This window comes from Panthera uncia, chromosome C2 (assembly GCF_023721935.1).
Source record: "Panthera uncia isolate 11264 chromosome C2, Puncia_PCG_1.0, whole genome shotgun sequence".
Lineage (NCBI taxonomy): Eukaryota > Metazoa > Chordata > Mammalia > Carnivora > Felidae > Panthera > Panthera uncia.
Genome location: NC_064810.1, coordinates 1090857 through 1103063, shown reverse-complemented (window position 1 = coordinate 1103063; position 12207 = coordinate 1090857). Strand labels below are relative to the sequence as shown.

The window sequence follows — 12207 nt, the reverse complement described above, 5'->3', positions numbered from 1 at the left end:
TCTGTCCCCCCTCTCTGGCTCTGTCTCCCCTCTCTGACTCTGTCCCCCTCTCTGGCTCTGTCCCCCTCTCTGGCTCTGTCCCCCCTCTCTGGTTCTGTCCCCCCTCTCTGGCTCTGTCCCCCCTCTCTGACTCTGTCCCCCTCTCTGACTCTGTCCCCCTCTCTGGCTCTGTCCCTCCCCTCTGACTCTGTCCCCCTCTCTAGCTGTGTCCCCCTCTCTGGCTCTGGCTGTGTCCCCCTCTCTGGCTGTCCCCCCTCTTTGGCCCTGTCCCCCTCTCTGTCTCTGTTCCCCTTTCTGACTCTGGCTCTGCCCCCCTCTCTGGCTCTGTCCCCCTCTGGCTCTGTCCCCCTCTCTGGCTCTGTCCCCGGCTCTGGCTCTCTCTCCCTGCTGGCAGTGGTGTGTTGGCTCCAGAGCCTGCTGTCTGAACTGGGAGACACAGTCAAGGGCAGCTGTGACTCACCTGCTTTTTCATGTGAAGGCCAAGAGGACGTAGGCCACTGACCGGAGTCCCTTGGGGATGACAGCAGCACTGGATGAACCCCAGGCCCCCATCCACAGCCAGACCGTGGAATACAGCCTGCTTGTCAGAGGCTAAAAGCAGGGAGCCCCACCCGGGAAGCTAGTGTCCCGGCAGGTGCCAGCGGAACTCGTGCTAACCGCCAGCATGTTTACCTTTAGGGTGGGAGCCAGATGCTTCGGTGCGTGGTTCAAGCCCACCTCCCCAGCACGGGGATGCCCTCTGTGCCTCCCATAAGGACAGCTTTTGCTGTCCCCCAGCCCCTCATCCCCACAGAGCAGCCTGCTGGCTGTTGTCGATATGCCTGGTTATAAGGTGATCCGGGAACACGGGAACACAGAAACGGGGCAGCACGCGGTTCCGGAAGCTCAGGACCCAGGGCAGCTGTAAAGTGCAGGTCAGTTTGCCAGCCCCAAAGAAGAGAGTGCCGGGTTGCAGCACTGTTGATGTGTGTGTCCTCTGTCTCGTCGTCCCGTATGCTCGACTTGGACGCTCCGTGCATGCTCACCTCTCCTTGTGGAGCACATCTCCAGCCTTCGCCGTCATCCAGGCAGGGGCTCCTCACGAGCATGCTTGGCTAGAGCTTCCCCTCTGCACAGGTGCCACCTCACCTCCCCCCACCCCTGCCCCAGTCACGGGCCAGGGACTTGGCCAGTGACGGGTTAGGAGTCGCTCCTTCACCAAGGGGGGCGCAAGGGGAACCTCCCCCCACCCCCCCCCCCCCCCCCCCCCCCCCCGATCACCTTGCCTGATGAAATGCAGTCAGATGCTTCGGCAAGCAAGCAAGCAAGATCAGGTGCACGGCTTTGGATTCCAGCACCACACGGGAGGAACCCTCGGCTGCTGCGTTGGGTGTATTTCCCTGACCAGGGCAGCGGGTGCGGGGAATGGTTTACTTGCTTTGATCTTCACTCCATCGCTCTGGCCATCACACAATCTCCTCTGAGCTCAGCAGACCCAGCCGTGCTGCCCCCAGGCCGCGCTTTGTGACAAAGAGGCTGTGGGGAAGGAGGGCAGGCTGGCAGGCTCTAGCCCCCAAGGGTGTGGTCGTGCTGCCTCAGCGGTTTGTGAAGGGGGTGTTACAGCAACCCTTGTTCCCTAGGTGGCCGACTCCCCACCACGTGATCTGTGCCCTTGTGTTCTGGGCTGAGCATAAGGGGTGGCTGAGGTGACAATGTGAGTTCTCCCTGTGGAAAGCAGGCCCCGCGTGGAGGCAGAGTCCTACTGAGGCCAGCAGATGCCCCACACTCCAAATCGGGCTCAGGTTGACTGCTCCAGACCTCTCTCCGTAGCAGGGGAGGGGGGCCTCTGTAGCTGGGGGTGTTGGGTGCCGCTCACGCCTGGGAAACCTGTACTCCCCGGAGGACTTGGACGACATAGCTGGCCACTGGGACTGCTTTCTGCATGCAACCAGTTCCCTGGCCCTTTTAGCCATCTACTGTGGAGACAGGAAGCCTCCCTGCCCTGACCCCACGCTCCAGCCGGAGATAACATGGCCACCAGCCCCTACTCTCTGGTGTGTGTGTGTGTGTGTGTGTGTGTGTGTGTGTGTGTGTGTATGTGTGTGTGTGTGTGTGTGTGTGTGTGTGTGAGACAGTCAGGAAGGCTGGGCAGTATAAGGCTTCCCAGGGCTTGATCTGACATCATTCCAAGCGGATGGTAATTCCAAGGCTGCTCTCTCTGCTCCCTTCATCCTCCAACAAACACCATGGACTTATTTATAAATGCAGGCCCCTGGGTGCACTTCTCACGGGAAGGACCGCGGTGACAGCGATGGAGAGGGTGGTGAATGGCACACACAGTGCTAATGAAGGGGGAAGTGCCTGGAACACAGTGTGTGGGGAATTCGAGGCAGGCTGGCCCCATCCAGGGGGAGGATCCCAGGCCTGCTCCAGGCCCCGGCCCAGCTGCTGTGGTCTGCAGTTTGGCTCTCAGAGATCTGCTAACGTATGATAATGTGCCAGCAGACGTGGATTGTCTCGTGTGTCAAGGGCGGGGGCATGAGACGAGCTGCTTTTTTCCTCCCAGGGCTGGCAGGAACTGGAAATAATTGAAAGTTGTTAGGGTCCAACATGCTGTCCCGAGAACACTATCATTAATTTCCTAATGACTAACTGTGTCTTTCAGGAGGCAATGAAGGCAGCTGAGGGGACGAGGGCCCCTGGCGGGGACGGGGAAGTGGGAGGCTGGCAGCCTGTAATCTGGGGGTGGACTGAAGGTGTTGTGCTGCACCCGCACCCCACACCCTGGCCTCGGGAGCGGGGACCCCAGGGTCCTTCTGCGAGACCACCCAGCCAGGCCCCCCCCCCCGCCCCCACATCCTCCTTCCTACCCCCAGAGCACACGGTCAAGCACGTCTCTCCACTCCAAGTGACAGTCGCTGCTACACTGCTGCGTGGGCGCCCACGTCCCCTGCCTCTGTGACCCCCTTCTTTGGAAGGACTCACAACCCAGGTGTTGTTTGTATTTCTGCTTCCCCCGGTGCTGCCGCCCTTCTGTGTGAACCCCACCCACAGTCCCTTCTCACCCGGTAGCCTGGCGCCCTTTCTTTTTCAGAGGTTGCCTTTGAACACACAAGGGACATAAGAAGACAAATGAGACCCAGCTCTTCGAATGCCCAAGGGGCCCTTCGTGCACTGTGGTGAGGCTCCGGGTCATTTCCAATGTGCCCACAAAAAGAAGTGGTCATAACTGTGACCTTTGTGTGGGTGGGCTTCCAGTGGCCCACAAAGGAGTAGGGTTCACAGGGGAGAAGCCTGGGAAATGTCTCCCGCCCCACTCTAGGGGCAAAGGGTACAATGGGGCCACCAAGTGTCACAGCTTTATCCCCAGGTCCGTCTCACAACCCCTGTCCTGACAGCCGGTGGACCCCTCTGGGTCCTCAGGGGCCTAAGAAGTCCAAGCAAGGCTGAATTTCTTTCGTGTGGGGAAGGGTGCGGGGTAGGAAGTCCCAGGACCCCTGTAGGCCTACCTGGGGTCACTCCTGGGCCATCGGAGGTCACTGCGGTGCCTGTGACCGCTTGTGCTGTGTGATGCTGCACTGGAAGAAATAATCTTGCTAAGGATAGGCCCCAAATGCACAGATGAGACAGAAGGGTCAGCTTCACGAAAATGACCCTAATACGAACAAAGCACAACGAATGAAGCCCAGGAAGTCTGGAGAAAGGGTAATAAAACAAAAACACGTGAGACATTGTGTCTTCTGAGGACAGCCTAGTAGCTCTTCAGACAGTCTTGGTCACCTGGGTATTCGGACCCGCACACTGGCACATGGATTCCTCAGTGGGCAGGAAAGAAGGCGCACCTGGTGAGGAGCCGAGACAGGTGCTGGGCAGGCTTGCCCAAGGCTTGCCCAGGGCCGGGACTCGAGAGGGGCGAGGTCCTGAGACAGGACAGGAGACTGTCGGCTTTGCTCTCCCGGCAGGCCAAGCCCTTCCAAGCCCCGCGGGGAGAGGAGGGGGAAGGGCGCCAGCCCAGGGAGGGTCCAAGTCCAGCCAGGTCCACTCGGCCCATCCTACGCCCGAGACCAACCAGGCCACCCCCAGGCTAGTGACCCGTCCCCGCTCCACCTGTGGCCTACCCCCTCCCCTCCCGCCACAAGCCACGCCCACGGCTAGTTACCCACCCTCCCTCCAACCCCCAGCCCTACCCATAGCCCTGGGACGCGTCCAAGCCAACCCCCTGACCTCTTTCCCTCTAGGGGCTCGCCCTTCCCCGCCCACTTGTGGCCCGCCTCCCTTTTTCAATGTCCCAGCCTACGCCACGCCCTCGACACGCCAGGGACCTGCCTTTCCCCACCCACCCATCAACGGCTCCGGCCCGGCCCAGGGCTTGCCTCTGCCACGCCCAGGAACCGCCCCAGGCCACGCCCGAGCCAGTGACCCGTCTCCTCTCCTCCCCATTGTGGCCCTGCCCCGCCTCTGTCAACCCCGGCGGCCTCCCTACGCCCCCCATCTCGGCGAGTAGCCTGCCTCTTGTTCTGCCCCTTTTGTGGCCTCGCCCCAGTTCTGGGACCGCCCACTTGTGGTCGCGTCTCTGTCCCCGCCCCCAGCCAATTACCCTTTCTCCTGGGACCCCTCCTCCTTTATTAATGGTCCCGCCCCTCCTTGGGACCCGCCTCAAGTCTGGCTCCGCCCTTGCTCCATGACAGGTTCATGGCCCCGCCCACCACCAGTGACTCGCTTGCCCAAGACCCCGCCCCCATCTCCATAGGTCCCGCCTCACCACCTCCCCCTCGCCCCGCGACGCTAATTGGTTTCTTTCCAGAGAGCTTTCCCGAGCTCCGATAGGCTTCATCCCTTACCGTTCCTCCTTTCGATTGGCCCGCCGCGCCCGCTTTCGCGAGGCCCAGCACTTGGACGGGGCGGGGCCAGCGGCGGCGGGCGGCGCGGGATTGGTCGGCAGCGCAGAAGGGGCGGGCCCGCGCCGCGCGCAGCGCCTCGGCTGGAGCGCAAGGAGCGGCTACCGCCGCCTCAGTCGCCTCAGACTCGGTCGCCTCAGGCTCCGCCGCCGCCCGGATCGCCCGGTCGTCGCCAACCCTCGGCCCCACCCCGGGCTCCGGCCGGCCAGCCGGCGGGCACGCCCTCCTCCGCGGACAGGTGAGCGGTCGCGGGCGGAGCTGGGGCCGGGGGTCCTGGCCAGGGTCCAGGGGTCGGGCCGGGGTCAGGGCCGGGGATCGCGGTCGGCGGTCGAGGACAGGGGCGGGAGAGCGGGAGCCGGGACGGGGTGGGGGGAGGTCGCAGCCGGGGGCCGAGCGAGGGTCCCGGCCTCGGCCGGGAAGGGGGAGGCGACCTCCCGCGGCCGCTAACTTTGCCCGCGGGGCCCGGGGCTGGGGGCGTACGTCTCGGGGAGGCCGAGGGGCTTGAGACCCTCCCGGGCCCCACCAAGTTGGCGGGCTGCGGGGGGCGACGCGGGGCGGGGCGGGCGGCGCGGGGCGGAGTCGGGGGCGGGGGTCCGCGCCTCAGCCCGCGCCCCGCCGCCCTTCCCCCCCCTCCCCACCCCGCCGCGGGGTCTCCGCGCCCCCGGCCCGGCTCCGGGAGCTCCCGGGGTAGCGGGGCGGAACGGCGGCTGGACGGAGGGAGGTCTGCAGCGGCTTCCGGGAGGCGCGGACCCCCGCCCCGCTGCCCCGAATCCCGAAGTTACTGGAGCTGCGCCTTCAAGATCAGAGTTAACGGCCCCGCTTGCGGGCGCGCACCTGCCGCGATTTCGTGCCGGAGTTTGGTGGCTCGGGACCGGGGCGGACCGGGGCGGAGACCTCGGGGCGCTCGCGGCGGGCGGGACGCGGGCGGCTTGCGGGAGCCGCGGTGGGAGCGCGCGCCGGCGGGCGTAGGCGGCGCCCCGCTCCCGGGAGCGGGACCCGGGCTGCCCGCGGCGGCCCCCGGCGCGCCTCGGCGCCCCCGAGTCGGGGAGGCGCGGGGGCGCGGGCAGGCTCTGTGGGGTCACTGTGTTTTCTCTTCTTACTTGGGGTGCGTCAGAACGGGTGTATAGTCCGCACCGTGCGGCGCCTGGAAGCGTCGTTTACTCAAGTGTTTGTTTTTCCGCTTTTCCTTCCTGTTGAGAAGCGTGTCGCTCGCTTAGCAGATCGGAAAGTCAACCAGAAGTCGGGTCAGAGTAGCGCAGGCTGGGTTACCTCTCCTGCCGCCCTTCCCGCCGGGCGACGTGCACTTGCGGGCGCCTTGGGGCTCTGCGCGCGGGCGGGCGGCGCTCTCGTCGACGGGAGTCGCGGCGCGTGACCCGCAGAAGGCACGTCAGGGCAGCGGGGCCCTGAGCAGACCTCGGGGGCTAGACGGGGTCCAGGCCCTGCCGTTCCAGCTCCCCCTGTGGCTCGGCCGTCGCGCGCCCTTCCAAATTGTAACTCGCTTTCAGGGGCGGAGGGTTGCCCCTTGTCTGTGTCTGGAGCCCGGCTTGCACGTTGGAGTCAGAGGAAGTGGTGGAGGTGCGTCCCCGCGAGCGGAGCTGATTCCCAGCGCCTTCACGCGCGAGAGCAGCTCGGCCTCCCGGTGTCTGGATTCTGTGTCTCCCTCTCTCTCTGCCCCCTCCCCGCTTGTGTTCTCTCTTTCGCAAGAATAAATAAACATTAAAAAAAAAAAAGAGAAAATATCCAGATTTATGGTTCTACTTTTTTTGGTAGTTATGAGACAATTTCAGCACCTGGGTTCATTTTTCTAGGTGTTTAAAAGGAAGCGGTCTTTTTTCCTGTCGTTGGAGTGAGGCTGAGAGCATGCTGTGTTTATATTTGCGAAACCCGGTGAGGTCCCGGAAACAGTTTGGCCGTTCAAAACTGCACGTTGTGTTTCAGTTTGAGCAACTTCATTCCTGGACCTGTAGCCAGTTCCTGGGTTGGTTGCTCTGTGTCAGTGGCAAAGTCATTCCTATTTTCACAGAAACCTCAGGGCTTTATTGTAAAGTCATCACTGAAGCAAATCTTGGTAGATGGGAATTGTACATCCTTTTGGTAAAGGTTGGTCCTTTGGGCCAAAACAAAGAAAAATGCCAGCTAATGTATTGGAATCACTCTCCACTTAAACACTGGTGAATGAATGCCCTAGGTTTTGGGCAGCCCTGATATCTGAGCTCTCAGCCCTAGTGGCAGGTCCCCTACGGCCCGTTGGTGCGCCCACTGTCCATGGTGCTGAACACGTGTCCTCTGTTTCTGTCTTCGTCTTAAATTTCCAGCGTGAGAGGGTTTTTTGGAGTATGTTTAAAAAGCATTTTCGAAATTTACACAATTGAGGAAAAGTTGGACAGGGGAGTTCTGTTGAGCCTGAATGCAAGCATATCTTTTAGAAACTCAAACCATGTTTTTGTCTCTTTTTTTAAAATGGATAATTGTGCTGACTCAACATTACCTTTCCCTTACTTAGTCTCCTTCTCACCAGGTGGGAATTTTCTTGCTGGAGTATGGACATCAGGTAATAAACCATTGAAATTAAGTGAGAGCCTGTTTCCTTAACAGCCACCCTCTTAAAAAATGTACCTTTACTATAATACACATATTTGTACGAGACGCAGTTTGTTTTTCTCTAAACAAGGTCAATTGTAGCATCCCTCACACTCATGTGATACTTTCCAGCCTTCCCAGAGCGGGGCTCAGGCCCTCTGTGTACGTGGTGGGCCTGTTGGGCAGGAACCAGGCATTCTTGCCGTGTTGGAGCAGCATCTCCTCTCTCTTCTGTAATTTTGAGGACATCTTTGTAAACCATTTTAGATAAATTTAGGTAAATTCTTTATTCTCTTGAGGTTAATTTTCTGTTCCTTTAGAATTGCCCCATAGGTTGGCAATAAAAAATAACGGGTACAGAGATTCTTCCATATGATAGTAAATTGTGCATCAAACTATGCACAGCTGTTGAGGTGTTTTGTTAAGAGTATCTGAACTAGTTCTTTGGCCCCATCAACTGAATACTTAACTCAGGTCACCCCGTGAAAGAGTCGCCTGTTTTGTTGAGGGAAACCCAGGGCTTCTTTCTGCCTCCTCCAAGCTTCAGAAATAGTGTCTGAGTGCCCACTCTTTGCCAAGGCCCCTGCTGTGATCTGGAAATCCACAGGGGAATGATACCGAGTATTTATCATTGAAGGACTCCACTTTGGATTGAGGACAGGACATGCAAACTGATGGTTACAGGGGGCCACAGTACTGCAATTGGGATACATAAAAAGTTGGGTTGGTGTGTTGAAGAGGGGTAATTAATTTAGGCTGAGAATCAGGGAAGGCTTCAGAGAGGAGGTAGCCTTGGTCTGAGACCTGGAGGGTGAGTTGTAATTGTTTGGGCACCGATGGGTATGAATTCATTACAAAAGGACAAGAAGGTTGGTGTAACTGGAGAATAGGATGTGTGGTGGTTGAAGGTGTGAAAGGCATTGTGGAAGTGTTGGGACTCAGAGGTGTGGGGGCGAGCTGAGGGGAGGTTGTGTGGGAGGCAGAATAATGGCCTCCCACATCCTAATCCCCAGAACCTATGAATATGCTATGTTATGTGGCAAAGAGAATTTAAGGTAGCAGATGGAATGGAGGTTGCTAATCAGCTCATTTTAAAATAAGGAGATTATTCTGGATTACCCTGGCAGGGGAGGGGGGCAGAGTAACCCCAAGGGTCCTTAAATATGGAAGAAGAGCTAGTGTCAGAGTGCTGTGAACTGAGGAAGACTACCCATCATTACTGCCTTTGAAGATAGAAGGGGTTATAAGCTAAGGCCTGTGGGCAGGCTCTAGAAGTGAGAAAAGGTGAGAAAATGGATTCTCCCCCAGAGCCTCTTGAAAGGAACACAGCCCTGCCGACACTTCGGTTCTAGCCCAGTGAGACCTTGTGTCTCACTTCTGACCCCCAGAACTGTAAGGTACCTAATTTCTGTTGTGTTAAGCCACTACATTTGTGGACATTTGTTAGAGTGGCCTTGGGAAACTGATACAAGTTGGGACTGCTCTAGAAAGTTTTAGCTGGTGAAGTTTAAAGAGGAAATAACATGGTCAGATAGGCTGTAGAACACAAAACAGTTCAGCTGCTGTTGGGAGGAGGTTGCCCCAGGTAAGCGTGGTTCTGATCCCTCGTTTCATCTCCCGGCAAGATTGGCATATGATACTCCTACCTGGCCTAAGTCTCATCTGAAGTCATTCTCCTAGTCGTCTGTCCAGTCTCCACTCTTGCTTATTGCCATCTCCCACTGGCCCATTTCCTTTGTGCTGGGCACTCAGGAGAGAGTGGACCAGGTCTACATTTATAAGTGGGATTGTGGGGTCATGTAGGATGGGCCCAATTCCAGCCTCAGAGCAGTCATCCAAGTGTTTTCCAAACAAAGGTTTGTTTCTTCACATCCTCTCTAATCCTTTGTATCTTCAGATGTCTTAATTTTTGTCAACTAGGTATGAACTCACTGTTTTACTTTGCATTTTCTTGATTATTGGTAAGTTTGAAGATTTTTATATCCATTTATTAGCCACTTGGGTTTCTTCTGTAAATTGTATTAATATATTTGTCCATTTGTTACCTGGGTTGTCCTTTTTAAAGCTTTTTAGAAGTCCTTTAGATATTCTGGTTTCTATTTGTGCCCTGCTTTTTTTTTTTTTTAATCCTTTTAAAAATGCTGTTTTGATGAAAAGATGTTTAATTTTTATGTCAAATTTATCAATCTTTTCCTTATGGCTTGTGGTTATTAAGTCTTATTTAAGAAATTCTTTGTTACCCCAAGTCATAAGATATCCTCATCTTTAAAAAAAAAAAAGGCTTGAACATTTGCTTTTTGTATTCTACTCTGAACTTATTTTTGTGTGAGGTGTAAGGTAGACATATAGTTTTAGAACTTTTCCCGATGTATAACCAGTTGTACTATACTGTTTATTATACTATTTATACCATCCTTACCCCAGAGATCTGCGGTGCTTCCTTTGAAACATACAAAATTTTACAACTATATGGATCTGTTTCTGATTTCTCCATGTAAATAATGATAATTTCGTTTCTTCCTTCCTAGCCGTTAAATCTTTTATTTGTTTTTTGTCTTACTTCCATCATTTGGACGCTAGGCAAAGCTGTATAGAAATTTTGGGGCGCCTGGGTGGCGCAGTCGGTTAAGCGTCCGACTTCAGCCAGGTCACAATCTCGCGGTCTGTGAGTTCGAGCCCCGCGTCAGGCTCTGGGCTGATGGCTCGGAGCCTGGAGCCTGTTTCCGATTCTGTGTCTCCCTCTCTCTCTGCCCCTCCCCCGTTCATGCTCTGTCTCTCTCTGTCCCAAAAATAAATAAAAAAAAAACGTTGAAAAAAAAAATTAAAAAAAAAGAAATTTTGATAAGGCTATGCTAATACTGTTTTACATCTTAAAAGCATTACTTTTAGAGCCTTAAATACGAAGTTTGTTATTGTTTTTTGGTAGATTCCTTTTATTAGGTTAAGGATGGTCTCCTCTGCTAATAGTCTGATAAAAGATTTTACAAATCATTAATAGATTTTGAATGTTAATAAATGTTTTTCTTGATGGTTTTTTTTCCTCTTTAAATTGTGACTAAGATGAAATATTTTAATCTTTTAATTTTAGACCATCCTTGATTTCTTGGGATAAATTGTACTTTGTCATGACATACTACATTAAAAATTATCATTGGATTCAATTTAGGATTTTGGCATGTATTTTCATGAGAAGTATTGACAAATAATAATCTTTTCTTGTATTGCTTTTATTCAGATTTGGTATCAAGGTGATGCTTTATCATCTCTGTAATAGTTTCTGAAAGGGAGGGATTTTTGTTCCTTGGAAATTTGGCAAAATGGATTCTCAAATATTCTGGATCCTGGACCCTTTTAGAACATGGAGACTTGGCGCCAGCAGTTATGGCTTTAGAAGGGTTGCGGATCCATTCTTCTCATGTTTTGTTGGCCAGGAGGAGTCGTTCTGGTCATACTTAGTTTCAAATGGAGCAGAAGGTAGAGTTTTCCCTGTCTCAGAAGTCCAGGACAACTGGACACTGGTAAATATGAGTAATATTTACCAAACTATGGAGCTTAATTGATGTCACTACTGCACAGCTAGTCAAAACTCAAAACTGTCTTCCTCTCTAGGTCTTGTTTGAAGGTTTGCAAGTGTGCAAGGTCTACAAGTGTGTTGGTCATCAGGGGACTGATTAGAATGTGAAGCTAGACACGTTGGTTTTTATTTGCTGTGAACAAACCATCCTGTTTACTCTCCAAAATCCATCTCGGGGATTCTTGCCTATTTCTCCTTATCACAGAGGAAAAGTCTCCCTTTCCACTAATGTAATTCTGTTTTTTTTTGTTTGTTTGAGAGAGAGACACACAGAGTGTGAGTCGGGGAGGTGCAGAGAGGGAGACATAGAATCTGAAGCAGGCTCCAGGCCCTGAGCTGTCAGCACAGAGCCGCCTATGGGGCTTGAACTCACGAACTGTGAGATCATGACCTGAGCTGAAGTCAGATGCTTAACCGACTGAGCCACCCAGGTGCCCCTCCACTAATGTAATTCTTAACTATCCTTCAAGGCTGGAACAGTTCCCACCTCCCTGCTTAAATTCTGTGTTAACTCTGACTTGTGGTGAATTCTCCCTTCCCTTTTTGCAGTACCGTTCTGTGTAGAGAAAGCAGGGTTCAGATTTGTCTGTGGGTAGTCATTTGATCAGAAGAGTTTTCATATCCAAGCACATGTTTCCTTCCTTTGCCTGGGCTCTGCCCTGGGAGGCCAGATATAGTGGACAGTTGTATGAAGGTGGCCCTCCCATGATCCACATGATTCATGCCTTTGTATAGTCTTTTCCCATTGAAGTAGGATTTGCTTCTAATCAATAGAGTATGGCAAAAGTAATGGGATGTCACTTCTGTGATATTGTTGCATATATAAAATTCAGTTTGCTAGAAACTCATTTAGAGGCTCTCTTTGCTGGCTTGAATAAGTGGCTATGTTGGAGCAGCCCACATGGCAAGAACTTTATGTGGCCTCTGGAAGCTGAGGGTGGCCTTCAGGGATAGCCACTAAGAAGCAGGGGCCCTAAGTCCTACAGCAAGGAAACAACCTTTACCACGAACCCGAGTGAGCTTGGAAGTGAATTCTTCCTCGTTTGAGCCTTTTTAATGAGAACATGGCCTGGCCAATACCATGATTACAGCCTTGTGAGACCCTAAGCAGGGGACCTAGTTAAGCCGACTCAGACTCCTGACTCCCAGAAACTGTGAGATAACAAATGTTAATGG

General features: G+C 54.1%; 1 protein-coding gene across 17 annotated transcripts in view; it reads left to right on the top strand.

The window, feature by feature from the left end:
- Positions 1 to 4918: 4918 nt before the first annotated feature.
- The window catches only part of PCBP3 (poly(rC) binding protein 3), a 266704-nt gene continuing 259415 nt past the window's right edge, over positions 4919 to 12207 (top strand). For 16 of the 17 annotated variants that reach the window (XM_049627691.1, XM_049627695.1, XM_049627704.1 and 13 more), the window contains exon 1: positions 5028 to 5115. The gene's annotated coding sequence lies outside the window, so the exon portion shown is untranslated. Of the gene's footprint in view, positions 5116 to 12207 lie in introns of all 17 variants that reach the window. The other variant, XM_049627706.1, reaches the window with a different exon arrangement.